This window comes from Pan troglodytes, chromosome 23 (genome assembly GCF_028858775.2).
Source record: "Pan troglodytes isolate AG18354 chromosome 23, NHGRI_mPanTro3-v2.0_pri, whole genome shotgun sequence".
Classification (NCBI taxonomy): domain Eukaryota; kingdom Metazoa; phylum Chordata; class Mammalia; order Primates; family Hominidae; genus Pan; species Pan troglodytes.
Window position 1 is genome coordinate 24,301,624 of NC_086016.1, and position 14,055 is coordinate 24,315,678.

The 14,055-nt window shown below is 54.5% G+C and overlaps 1 protein-coding gene and 1 pseudogene across 1 annotated transcript in view; one reads left to right on the forward strand and one right to left on the reverse strand.

Annotated features, from left to right (window-relative positions):
• The window catches only part of LOC104003703 (uncharacterized), a 65,302-nt gene extending 63,579 nt beyond the window's left edge, over positions 1-1,723 (forward strand). Inside the window, exon 15 of the transcript XR_008541867.2 lies at positions 1,357-1,723. The gene's annotated coding sequence lies outside the window, so the exon portion shown is untranslated. The remainder of the gene's footprint in view (positions 1-1,356) is intronic.
• A 7,107-nt stretch (positions 1,724-8,830) lies between these two features.
• On the reverse strand, positions 8,831-12,937 carry LOC458957 (sushi domain-containing protein 2-like; annotated as a pseudogene).
• Positions 12,938-14,055: the final 1,118 nt, after the last annotated feature.

Sequence of the window (14,055 nt, forward strand, 5' to 3'; positions counted from 1 at the left end):
CTGTTTCCTCACCTTCAAAATGGGAATAAAGTAAAATTCTAACTTGTAACGGGCAACACCCCTCTTTGTTGGAAATGCATGTTGTGCCTTCTCACCCTGCTGTCCTCAGGCTTGGCCATGTGACTAGCTTTGGCCAATGAGATGAACAGACAGGACATGGGTCATTTCTGAGCAGGAGGCGGGAGACTGGCTGGTGCTTTTCCAAGTTCTCCTGTCTCTCTGACATTATGTCATCAGGGGTCTCAGGAGAATCTGGTTTGCCCGCCCACATCCTGGAATGAAGATGAAGTGAACCAGAGCCACAGCCAGTCGCTGCCTGGGACGGCAAGGGGTGTCATCCAGCAGCAACTCCAAAGGTCTGGTGGGTGTGCTCTCACCGGGAACCAGCCATCTGGCTCCCAGTGTGGGCCCTACTGCCTGGTGTTCCCTGGAGCCCCGGGGGAGTGCCAGGCCAGGCTCTTCCCATCTTTCATTTTTCAAATAAACACCCTAAAAGGACAGACTTAGGGCACAGGCTTGGGCTGAGACAGTCAGGGGAAGAATAGATTTGCATGAAGGCCGCTTCCCTCCCCTAGGGTATGGGCAGGAACAAAAGCAATTAGAGGTGTTCTGTCTACGCGGAGAATCTCAGAAGGTAGAGCCCAGTAGTGCCCTACCATGGCTTGGACCCCTCTCCTCCTCACCCTTCTCACTCCCTACAGAGGTGCCCGATCCCTCAGATTCTAGGAACATGGCCCAAGGAGGACGTAGGAGCTCTGCCCTTCCCCAGGTGCCCAGGCTATGCTGTTGGCTGGAACTCCAGAATCACCCTCCCTGTGTCCTTCTCTTTTTTATTCTGGGTCCTGGGCACAACCTGGGCTGACCCAGGAAGCCTTGGTATTAGGGTCTCTGAGTCAGATGGTCACCATCGCCTGCACTGGGAACAGCAACAACACTGGATACAATGGTGCTGACTGGTTGCAAGTTTCCTGGTGCTGCCCCAGACTCCTCATGTGTGGTAGCACCAATACACCCTCAGGGATTCTGGCTTTGTTCTCTAGCTCTCATTCAGGCAACAGAGCCTCCTTGACCATCTCCGGGCTCAGCCTGAGGATGAGACTGATTATTACTGTTCAACTTTGGGCAAAAGCATGAACACCCACACAGTGCTCCAGACACACGAAAAACTGAGACACAAACCTGCCCTCTGCCTCCCTGGGTTGTCAGTCACTCATTGTAATAGCCTGTGACCAACAGCAGCTGAAGGATCCATTTCTCTGTCAGCTCTTCCCTAAGAATTGAGGGGTCTGATGCTGTTATGTCAGCCATCACTTAATGTAACCTGCAACAATGCCCACTCTCACCCTGTCCTCACAGGTCCACTAGAACACCAGGAGCTGTGGCACTCCCCTGAATCTCTGGTGAGGAAATTGTCCCACAAGCACACACCCAACTTTGCAAGCCATAGTCTAAGCACACTGCAGACCACAGTGGGATAAAGAACTTCATGTCTCCAAAAAGTAGGTCTGGCCCTTGCCCATGGCTCCTGAGAAGCCTTCTGTACGCCCCCAAGAACTCTCCTACCTGTTGGGAGTTTCTGTGTTTGCTTGGAGACCCAGGACTGGTCAGAGAGTGACAGCATAATGTGATATAGGCTGGGGGCTTTGGCCCAGTCCCAAGGGCCTTCTGAATAAAGAGCCAAAAATAAAAATAAAGATTACAATAAAGCAGATTTTTAAAATTATTTATACTTATTTAATCTTGGTGATAAGTGTGTGAAGATTCAATATAATATTCTGTTTATATACATGTTAAAATTTTGTTTTTCTAAACGCTTCAAATAGTGCGAGTTTCTAAATTCATTCCTCTTATGGCACTTTTATATTCACTGTTATTAATTTCTAATGAGTTTTTCTAATTGGCAAATTACAGAGTTTATTGGTTAGAAATCATTCAGGATAAATAAAAATTCTTAAGATTAAGCACCAATAAGTCAATACCAGATTATAGTTAGCATAGTAGTTATCTATTACTGTGTAACAATATTACAAACTTCACGGCTTAAAGCAACCCAAATGTATCACTTCACAGTTCCTGCGGGTCAGGAGTCTGGGTGTGGTTGAGTTGAGTTCTCTTGCTCCAGCGTCACAAGGCTGCAGTCAGGATGCCAACTGGAGCTGCAGGCTCACCTAAAGCTTGACTGAGAAACATCTGCATCCAAGGCCCCCGTGGTTATTGGCAGAACTCAGTTCCTTGGGGCCTGCTAGAGCCAGGGCCTTAGTTTCCCGGTGATTGCTGGTGGGAGGTCACTCTCAGTTCCTCACCACATGGACCTCCCCAGCGTGTCCACGTGCTTCCTCCAAGCCAGCAAGGGGAAGTTTCCTTGCAAGAAGCATGCTACAGTCTTTTGTAATATAATTACATATATTCCATCATTGTCGTCATTCTCTATTTATTAGAAGCAAGTCATAGGTCCTGCTCACACTCAAGGGGATGAGATTCCTGGTGAATTTTTACTTTGAAACTATTAATCTCTCAAAAACACAGATCCCATTTATGTTAATTATATTGAACTGAACTCGGTGCTTGCAATCAAATATTGCAATAAATATGTATGGACTCACAGTGAAAATATGAATGGCAAAGACTCTGGACTCGTGTGCTCCACAGGGGCAATGAGGGAGCAGTTGCTGGGTGCCCATACAGTGTGTTCTCAGATGGAGAAATCCCATAGAAACTGCAAATCCGGATGGATGTGGGCAGAGGGAGGTGGGCCCTGTTGTCACTGATGTGGACTCAGCTGCTGTGTCCTCTCTGTGTGTGGTCTGTGTGGCCCCACCATCAGCCTCCTCCCAGGTCCTTCCCCTCAGGTAAACAGAAGCCTTGCTGATTGCTGCACTTACTCATCCCCAGGCCTCAGACTCTGAATACATGGAGGAGAGAGAGACATTGCATGGAAACACATTTGCATAAACATCCCCTTCTTTGGGGGACCCATGGGCCAGGGATAAGAGAGGCCTGAGGCAACCCAGGTCCACGTGGGTGGGGCCACAGCAGCCGATGTCCACCATGGCCTGGGCTCCTCTTCTCCTTGTGCTCCTCTCTCACTGCAGAGACACTCAGAACCCATGAGTGTCTGTGTTTCCAGGTTCTCTCTCCCAGACTGTTCCCTCTTCCCACTCAGCCGCCCTCCCTCTCTGCATCTCTGGGAGCACCAGCCAGACTCCTGCACCCTGTGCAGAGGCCTCAGTATTGGTATCTGTGCAATACACGATCATCAGCAGAAGCCAGCGAGCCCTCCCAGCTATCTCCTGACCTACTACTCAGACTCAAATATGTACCAGGGCTTTGGCTTCCTCAGCCACTTCTCTGGATCCAAAAATGCCTTGGATAATGCAGAGCTTTTGCTCATCTCCGGGCTGCAGCCTGAGGATGAGGCTATTACTCTGTGATCTGGTACCATCTCGACTCTCAGAATTGCACAGGAAGATGGGGAAATGTAACACAAATACAATCTCTGCAGGTGCTAGCGTATGATGTTTATTTTATTAATGTTAACAACATGTATTTCTACTATTACAAAAAGTAAATATCCATGTGCAAAGCTGTCACCCAGAATGTCATCAAATAAACACAAAGTATTTTTCAAACTTAATTGAATGCAACCATACAATTGCAAGGGTCTGAGAGGAATTTTACCACTAATGTATATACGATGCTGAGGTTCAATCACACCCAGAAGGCAGCCTGCAATGAAGGGTCTCATTCAGTCTATGCCTGAGCTGACCTGCCACCCTCCCCAGTGTCTTTTCCTTGGCTCAGAGATCCCCCCGTTGGCACAGGGAGACTTCTGTCCTCCCTTCAGTGTCCACAGCAGGGGCAGCACCAGGGCTGGCCTTGCCCACAGCAGGCTGACAAATGTACTGCTGAGAATTAAAGACTTGGTTGTAAGGAGGAGCGTGGTGGCAAAGAAAACAAGAGACTGAAGCAATGGAGGTGGGGCTGGCATGATGTAATATTCTCATCCACTAGTTCACAGAGTCAATAGACTCCGGGTGCCAGGAGGTTAGTGCTCACGTCTGGCGTCTACTTTGTATTTAGATGCGACACTTTCACTAATGTTCATAGGACACTAAAGCCTGCACCCTCACAAATCCCACCTGTTGTCATCGCTTAATGGAGAATGCTATTTAATTAGATTAAGATTTCAATATAGCAGGTAAAACCGAGAAATACAGCATGCTTCTATGGTAAAATTAATTCTGCAGCAAAGTTCATCTCTGTGGGTAGCTTTGGAAACTCAGTGACCACAGTGCTGACTTTTGTTTCAAAGAATTCAGGAAAGGTCTTGACACAACAGGTCCTGGATCACACGGAATCCATTCCTCATGTCACTTCTGAACATATACAAGAATCAAGGTGCTATTGAACACACGTCAGAATTCCAAAACGGCCTGGATTTCTTCTGCACTTGCTGGAATAGCGGTGGAAATATAAGTGGTTTAACCTACGGTCTGTGTTGTTATTTTAATTTCAAAACTGCAGTGATATGAAAGTTGTGTGCACGTGTGTGTCTAAAAATCACATCCTCATTGTTGCTGTAATGAAAGTGAACAAGGGTTAAATCTTTGACTATAAATTTATCAAAGGACAAGGGCCTCTTCACGCATTGACATTTTAAAGTAGAATTCCTCCACGTGAGGAATGTGATCCTCCTTATTATCTTTGTCGTTCTCTTCAGTCTTGATCAGAGGTGAAGGCCAACGTGGACACTCCTCTCCCATTCCTTCAAGCATGAGGAGCACCTGCGGCCACCGCTGCCCCTTAAACAAAGGAGATATGTATTGTTTTAACAAGAGGGTCACTGGGTGGAAATAAGAGAAACACATAGATAACAGTTTCTCATTCAGTGAGCCGGGGAGTGAGCTGCATTTGAGAAGAGGCGCTCAGCACTTGATCTACCTCAGGAGGAGAGAATCAAGTCTCAGCCTCTGATGGAAAATGTCCATGCAGGGAGGACTACACCACCTCAGAGCTCCTCAGTGAATGTGGCATTGCACACCCTCTTCAAGCTGGGGCAGCAAAGGAAGATGAAGGAAGAGAGGCCCAGAATGTCAGAAAGCACCAAGACTTCAGTGACTTTTCACTTCATGAAGGTCCAGGGGACTAAGGTGACCTGAAGAAGTAAGTTTGTACCTCAGTGGACAAAACCTGGTGCTGCCCCTGGGGACGCCTCTACTGCTCCTGTTCTCTGTCCTCTGCTTCACCACAGTGGCCTTCCATGGTTTCCCCTTGACATCCTCACGCCTGTCTCACTGCTGCTTTGTCCTGGTCTTTTCCTAATACTTCCGGAATGGACTAAAGCATGTCCCTTTGCACCATGCAAAGCAGACACCACACTCATCTCTCAGGGACCAGGGCCCCCGCTGTGCTGATCCTCCCATCCATGGTATTGGGGTCTCAGGGGAAACATCCTGTGTGGCAGGAGAGGCAGCAACATCTGTGGCCTAAGAGCAAAATCATCCAGGATGGAGCCCAGAAATGTGAGACATTTTCCCATTTACAATATCCAACCCAGCTGCCTCCTTCTCTGGCCCCTGTGGAAGGAGCTGTTCAGGTCTTTGCTTCCAGAGCCCTCTGCATTCCCTGCTCCCTGCAGCCTCCTCACATTGGACGGTCATCAGATTTCCCACAGGGGCTTCTCTTGGAAATCCAGAAAAGCCTCATGAGTAAAGGATTTTTATTCCTATCAGTAACATGGGGCAGAGCCAGAGTCTTGACTCACAGATTCTGTGGCCTGACTGGCCTGGCTCTCAGCTGACTCCACTCACACAATTCCCACTGAGAGACCGCAGGGTGGCCAGCAAGCAGCAGAGGGCACTGCGGGTCTGTCTCAGGGTCTGCACGGGAGCACCTGCAGCTGTGCCACCCCCCAATCTCCCCAGGGCTAGGGCAGCAAAGCCTGTGTTTGCTGCTGAGGACTCAGCAGCTGTGTCCTCTGGAGCTGGGCAGAGTCTCCTGCTCACAGGTCTGTGGAAGGTCCCAGCAGCTGCTTCCTCCTTGGTCCCTCCCATGGGGCAAACTCACCTCTCAGACCCTCTGTCTAAAGAACCAAGCTCAGACCTCAACTGATCCTCAGGGTGGGTCAGAGATCGCCAGTGGATCAAACAAATTTATATGAACAGCCCCTCCCCACCAGGCAAGTGGAGAAGATAACAAAGGCCTCTGCAGCCCAGCACAGCACTCAGATTTCAGGAGGGCCGTGTCCACCTGGGCCTCGATCCCCTCCTCCTCATGTTCCTCTCTCACTGCACAGGTAGGAACAGTCTTTTGATGTCCAGGGTCAGGTCCTGAGCCTGTGTCATCCTCCTCTGGCTCATACCCCCAAACAGCTTAACCCTGGTCACTGTCCCAGCACCTGTGACTATCTGTCTGCAGGTTCCCTTTCCCAGCCTGTGCTGACTCAGCCACCCTCCCTCTCTGCACCCCCAGGAGCATCTGCCAGACTCACCTGCACCCTGAGCACTGGCTTCAGTGTTGGTGACTTCTCAATACTCTGGTCCCAGCAAAAGCCAGGGATCCCTCCCCAGTTTCTCTTGAGAATACTACTCAGACTCAAATAAGCACCAGGACTCTGGAGTCCCCGGCGGTGGCTCTGGATCTAAAGATGCCTCAGCCAATGCAGGGATTCTGCACATCTCTGGGCTGCAGCCTGAGAATGAGGATACGAAGCGAGCAAAAACCTCCCTTCTGTTCTCAGGGTTTGTACAGTCATCTTGGCTGGTGACTTTTACCGAGTCTAGCTCAGGAGTGACTTCTGTTGTCAGTTCTTCAAACAACATCTGAGTTTCCTAAAACAACTAGATCTGACATATATTTATATTCAGTTTAACTTTTAGCTGTATCCATTGTTCATATTGCCTCACCCTAATTATGTTTTTTCAAGGAGAAATTCTTTGTTTAAGATAAAAATATCTCATTGGAGACTTTGGTGGAGGTTGAAAGATGTTGGTTTGGGTCAAGCCAAGCTTAGTTTGAAAAGTGTAAAAAAAAAATCGAAGTAAAACTTAAGTCCTGAAAGAATCCTGTTCTGGGTCCACATGGCCTGCTTGTATCTGAGGAAGGGGAGGTGAAGGATGCTCGTTGAAAGTTAGAGGAACCAGAGAAGGTGAGCCAGGGAGCACAGCTGCAGTTGGGAAGAGGCACAGACCGGTGCAGGACACACTGCTCTGGGGCTGATGGGCAGAGTGTGGGTGCAGCAGGCCTGGGGCTGGGCATTGCTGGGCTAAAACTGTGCTGTCACCTATAACATGGACCTGGGGTGACATGGATCTGATAGGGCTCTCACCCAAGCAAGGTCTCTGTCATCTCCACCTGGGTGATGTGTTTCTTATTGTCATCTCAGAGGTGACAGATAGCTCAGTCTTTATCTTATTTCTATCAAGGCTGTTAACTGATTGGGTAAAGGACATGACTCACATTATAAATGATGAACTTGGCCAGGTGTGGTGGCTCACACCTGTAATCCCAGCAATTTGGGAGGCTGAGGTGGGTGGGTCACTTGAGCTCAGGAATTTGAGACCAGCTTGGGCAACATGGCAAAACCCAGTCTCTACAAAAAATAAAATAAAATAATTAGCCACACGTGGTGTGGTGCTGTACACCTGTAGTCCCAGCTAGTCAGGAGGCGGAGGTGGGTGGATTGTTTGAGCCTAGGAGGCTGAGGCTGCAGTGAGCCATGATTGTACCACCACACTCCAGCCTGAGTAACACAGCAAGACCCTGTCTTAAAACAAAAACAAAAAACAAAATCAAAAGCAAAAAACAGATGAAGGCTAATCAAAGTCTACTGCTTTAAATGTGAATCCCATCTTAAAAAATACCTTCACAGACACATCTGGAATTCTGTTTGAGCACATGACTGGGTTCTGGGGCCTACCTAATTTGACACACAAAATGAATTATCATATGGAAAGATTTGAGGCAGCTCTGCCTTCTCTTTGGGTCCTCAGGAGGAGGTTTATGGGTGTCCCCATCCTGCCTGGGTCCCCTCTTCCTCACTGTCCTCGCATATGACCCAAGCACAGGCCCCTGAGGCCCCTGCAGGCCTCCCTCCCAGCTCTGCCACCCCAGGGTGGACCCTGCCCTGTGCTCATGGATCTCTGCATCTCTCCGTGCTAGTCCAGCCTCCTGCAGGGCTCAGCCCCCAGGACAGAAACCACCATCTCCTGCCCTGGAAGACACAACACCGGACACAACAGTGTGATTTTGTCACATCAGCACCGGGGGTGTCTCATTAGAAACCCAGATCCGTTAAAACCACCACACGCCTCAGACCCAGGTTCCCTCTTTTGTTCCATATCATCCTTCCTCAGCAGCTCCTGGCTCCCACTTGGGGAGAAGCTGAACATCACTGTCCAGCACAGCACACAGGCCGCCCTCCTCCGGTGCCCAGGCCTGGGGAATGAAGTTCTGCCTCCTTGAGCACCTACAGCCACTCTCCTCCCCAAGCAGTGCTGACTGTAGAGGCTTGTGTTTTTCCCAGAGTTTCCTCATTTGACCAAGTGAGTTGGAAGCTGGGCTCCATACAGTCTTCCTCCACACACAGAGTGCAGGGGCAGCCAGGGCTTTGTCCTCAGTTATATTTAGAATTTGGGGTTCCTACAATCAGTGACTCTCCTTTTTGCAGTTTCTCCCTCATTTACCAACCTCTCTGCCAGCCACAAACTTTTACCTCAAGTGAGTTAAGCTCCAGACAAAATGAGCAGGGCCCCAGCCCTCTCCTATCTCCGTCATTAATACTTTTAGGTTCCTGTTTCCAGGCTGGGCAGTTAGAAGTAGGCTCGGCGGTCCCACCGGCTGCCCCGGCGTCTCGGGAGAGGGGCTGGGGGGTCTCACGTGTTGCCCTTCCTGCGGCGCAGCAGCACATAGACGAGCGCAACCGCCGCCACCACCGCGAGGCCCCCAAAGATGATGCCCAACAGCACCGCGTAGCTGCGTCCTGGTGAGGGAGCGAGTGTCAGTGAGGGGGCTCTCTGGGGTGGTTAGTGGGGACAGGTGCAGGCAGGTGTATGAGCAGGGTGTCCTCACCTGGCTGGCACTTCGGGGGTGGGTGAGGACCAGGTGCCGTCAGCCTGGCAGGTGCTGGTCTCTGCCTCGGCCAGGCTGTAGCCGTTGGCACAGTGGAAGTAGATGGTGGAACCCGCCAGGTACCTGTTGCCCTCCTTTTGTCCGTTGGGAGGTGGAGCCAGCCAGCCACAGGACACCACTGGGATGGGGACAGAGTGCAGACAACAGGCCTGAGCTGCCATGCATGCACACATCTGGCCACCCCGGGGGGTCGTGTCCCAGGACAAGGTGCCCACCTCCCCGCCCGCCCCCACCTGCCCACCCTCACCTGGCTGCAGGCTCTGCATGCGACGCTGGTGCAGCTGGTGGGCCACCCGAGTGGCAGTGCCCGTGCTCAGGCTCCCAGTGGCTGCCACATCAAAGTTGCAGAAATGATCGTCCCCACATAGTTTGGCTGCCTCTTGTGCCAGGCTGGGGTTGAGGGTGGTCTCACTGGGGAAGAGGGGCTCGAAGGTGGGGTCGTGCTTGGGTTGGTACAGGAAGTTGTGGACCAGGAACCAGGAGTCGTAGGTGAGCAGGGAGGACGCATTGTGCACGGTCCCTGGAAGATACATGACCGGGGCCTGGCTGGGCATGGCTCCCTTTGGTCCCCAAGCCCTGCCCGTGCCATGTTTCCAGTACCCCCCCACCCCATCTGCCCCATATACTCCACAGTCACTCACAGTCAGCCCCAAACAGGAACAGCTCCTGGGGACTGGTGCCCGGGGGCAGGACGCGCCCGCTGCGCAGGGTGAAGTTGTCGATGGGGTCGTTGTTCAGTGTCCCGAGGAGACCGTGGGTGTGGGCGAGGAACTTCTCAGGCAGCAGGACGGACACAGTCAGGAACGGGCCCTGCACGCTGACCTCCAGGCCGGCCCCTGATGCCAGCATGATGGAGACCCTGTCCCCGGCAGCCACTGACAGGAACATTCCTGGGCACAAGGGGGGCGGGTCAGGGTCACCGGCTGTGGGCATCGTGTCACCTCCCGCAGCCCCAGGACAGGGTGTACAGCACCCAGGGGCTGTGGGTGAGGGCACCTGCAGGGGAAGGGAGGGCGTTCCCAGGGCCAATTCTGCTGACCATGACCCTCCGCCACCCCTGCCATGCTTGCGGTGGAACCCCCAGCGGCACCTGAGGTGCAGCCCCTGCGGTGAACCCCCCATGTTGAGATGCACGTGTGGGTCCCTCTGGCCTTGCCTGCAGCAGCCACACCTGCGTGGGCATGTCCCGAGGGTCCTTGAACCCTCAGTGCTGACAGGCCCCTCCCAGGTCCCCATCCATCCCAACCAGGAATCATTTCATTCACTCGGTTCCCTGAGGCAAGGGGTTCAGATGCAGGAGCTACTGCTTGCCAGGGGCATCCTTAACCGTGCAGGGCTGGCGACCTTGCAGTGGCTTTTGAGGACTGAGGGAGTGACAGGAGCACAGGAGTGGCTCTGTGCAGGCCAGCTGTGAACGTTACCAGGGTGAGTTCCCTCCAGACAGCTCCCGGGATCCTCCGTAGGGAGGACATGTCCCACCGTTCCGGCCTCTCGGCTTTTGACCAGGTGGGTACGATGGGGGCACCTCGGTGGGTGTGAAGGCCTGAGGTCGGACCTCTGGCTGGGCCTCAGCAATTTCTGGCCTAGGACAGCTGTTTGCAGGGGATGGATTCACCCACCCAGCTGTGCTGTGCCATGCCGGAGCCCTCTGAGCGCAGAGTGGCCTCTGTCTTTGCATCTGAGTCCCGGACGCCACCCAGGCCTCTAGCCAGGGCTGGGAGAGGCATGAAGGCTCAGGGCTTCCCCTCAGCCTCCCTGCAGGAATGGGGAGGAGGTGAGGGCAGCCCGCAGCCTCGTGTGGCTGGACTACTCACCCTTCAGGTCCATCCAGCTTTGCTTAGCGAAGCTCAGCACCTCCTGGTTCAGCAGCACCTCCAGACCTCTGGTCCTGTTGGCCAGCCTGACCTCCACCACGTCTGAGTTGCCCTCCTGAATGGCCACTGCGGTCAGCCCAGTGCCGCGGGTTTCCGGCCCTGTGGTGGTGGGAGCGGAACGGGAGCCACTTGCTCCAGCCTCTCACCTTGGATCTACCCCATGCCACCCAGAGCAGCCTGTAGCCCTGGCCTCACCGTTGGACATCGTCCCGGGCTGGGCCCGCGCTTGCACACTCAGGTCGGTCAGCACTGCCTCCAGCAGCATGTACTCTCCGCGCCCATTGAATGTGAAGTTGGTGCCATCGAAGGTCACAAAGTGTGGGTCTCCAAAGGCGGAGGCTGGGGTGAGAGTGGAGGGTCACGTGGGGTGCACCCCAGCCCAGCCCGATCTATCCCAGGGTCTGGGGCACAGGATGGCACCCACCCAGTCTTGAGGGCCGGTAGTTGCGGCAGTCATTGGAGGGCCACCGTTGCATGTAGCGGGGGCAGTCGGGTGCCCAGAGGCAGCAGTAATAGAAGTTGAGGACATCGTAGAACCAGTGGGAGAGGCCGGGCACTCGGGGTGGTGTGCGGAACGTGGGTGCGCCCCAGTCATGGCCGTGGTTGGGAGTGCTGCTGCCACTGGAGTCAGCCATCAGGAGCTGCGTCCCATCCGCTGTGTAGCAGCACTGCTGACCCCAGCTGTAAAGGGGGCTGCGGGAGCCAGTGGGTCAGGGCCAGGCCACTGTTGGGAGCCCACCCCCGCCCCCAATACCCACCCTGGCCCCGGCCTGGGGGCTCACCTGGCCTGCACAGAGCACACACAGTGCATGGCCCCCGGGGTGGTAGGTGCACACGCTGCCCTGCTCCATGTCACAGCTGTAGTCCGTCTGCAGAGCAGCAGGTGGCCGTCACCCAGTGGCCTCGGGTTCTGTCATCCCCTCCCTGAGGCCAACCCTGCAGGGGCCCTGAGACCCCAGCCCCACCCTCCAGGACACCTCTGTCTGCCTCCCCTGGTGCTGTCCTCAGTGGGGAGGCTACCTCCTCATCCCCTCTCCTGGGCCCTGATGGGAGGCTCACGAAGAAGCGGCCGGAGTCAGCCCGGGCCTGGGTCAGGGTGCAGGGGCAGTCCGGCAGCTCCTCCAGGAAGTTGGGCGGCAGCTCCTCCAGGAAGTTGGGCAGCTGCTCCTCCAGCTCCTCCCAGGCCTGGCACTGAGTGTGTGCCCAGGCCACAAGGTCCTCTCAGAAGTCATCGCGCAGGTGCCAAGCCAGTGCATGGTCATTTGCCCAGTGTGCCTGCATGTCTCTGTGGAGGCAATGATGCTGGAACTGGGGCCAGGCTGCACCACCCCATGGTCGCCTCACTCTTCCCACCCCTGGACTAGACTGTCCAGGCAAGCATGATGGGCCACAGGCGGCCGGGCCCTCTATCCATCACCTGCACCTCCACGCCTTCTTACTTCTGTCCCGCGTAATTTTTTTTTTTTTTTTTTTTTGAGACAGAGTCTTGCTCTGTCAGCCAGAGTGTCAGCCTCTGGAGTGTAGAGGCACGATCTGAACTCACTGCAACCTCTGCCTCTTGGGCTCAAGTAATTCTCTTGCCTTAGCCTCCCGAGTAGCTGGGATTACAGGGGTGTGCCACCAGGTCCGGCTAATTTTTGCATTTTTAGTAGAGATGGGGTTTCACCATGTTGGCCAGGCTGGTCTTGAACTCCTGACCTCAGGTAATCCACCCACCTCGGCCTCCCAAAGTGCTGGGATTACAGGCGTGAGCCACTGTAACCAGCCTGCCCCCGTAATTTTTGCTGTCGATGATCCGAAGTGCATCCACTCGCCATCTCTGGTAGCTGGGAGGAGCAGGTTTTGGGGTGAAGGTGAAAGAGCCGGAGTTGGGGATGTGTGGCTAGGGGGAACAGGTGCGACCACTTTGCAGTCCACTCCTGTGAGTAGGGCATTCCTGAGGGAGAGGAGGCCTGGTTAGCCCTGGGGCTCCTTCAAGGCCTGGCCCCAAGCCTTGACACCTGGAGCAGCCTGACACATGTGCGGATGGACCACCAGGCGGTCCCCTTAGGAGGGGCTGTTCTAGCAGGGACCCTGGCTTGGGAGACCACCACCTCCTGCCACACTCCAGAATCCCTGTCCCTGCTGGAAGCCGGGCCCAGGGCCATGCCAGCCGTGCAGGAGTTCCTCATGAGCCTCCTCCCCGGGAGCCAGGCCCCACGCAGCTGCCCCCTCCCACCTGCCTGACCGCCCTGGCCTGCACTTCCCTCCATCCGAATCCCCAATCTCCATCTGGAATTCCCTTCCCTCCTCAGCCCCACCTGGAAGCTCCCCTCCTCCTCCCACACAGCTGGGACTCCCTTTCTCCCACCTCCGGGGGCCCAAAGCTCTGGATGCCACCCCAGCCCTCAGCTAGCCTCACCTGCCTCCTTGTAACCCCACAGCTGGATGGTGATGGTCTGCGTGAGCAGTGACTTGACATGCCAGGTCAGTCTGAGGTTGGCTGAGGTGTCCGCGGTGCTGTAGTATTGCCAACGCATCTCGTTCACCAACTCGCTCTTCTCCATCATTGACAGTTTGTTGGGGTGCACTGGGCAGGGGAGGTGAGGGGTGAGTGAGGGCCTGGGCTCAGGGAAGCAGGGAGGAGGCCCTAAGTCTTCAAGGGCTGTGGGGGCCTCCAGGGCCAATGCATGGCAGCAGCTGGGTGATGGTCTCTCTGGCTCTCACAGCAGAAAAGGACGCTGAGGCTGGAGAGGCAGGGGCCTGCCCTCCCTCCACTGCCCACGCCTCTAGCCTCCACCTGGCTTCTCCCCTGCCCTGGCGTGGCGGAGCTCAGTGGATAGGCACTGGCCCACCTCTCTAGGGACCCCTGCAGCTCCCACTCGCTCTGGGCTGGGACCGCAGTCTGGATGCCAGGGAGTGGAAAGGAGCTGAAGGAACTCTCGCAGGCGGGCAGGCCTCCCAAGGGACTGGTTCAGCCAGAGCGGCAGGGCACGGATGGGCCAAGTCTCGGTGTGCATAGATTAGCGCTGGGGAAAGTCCCCGTGGGGGCAGGCTGTGGGCAGGGAGGAGG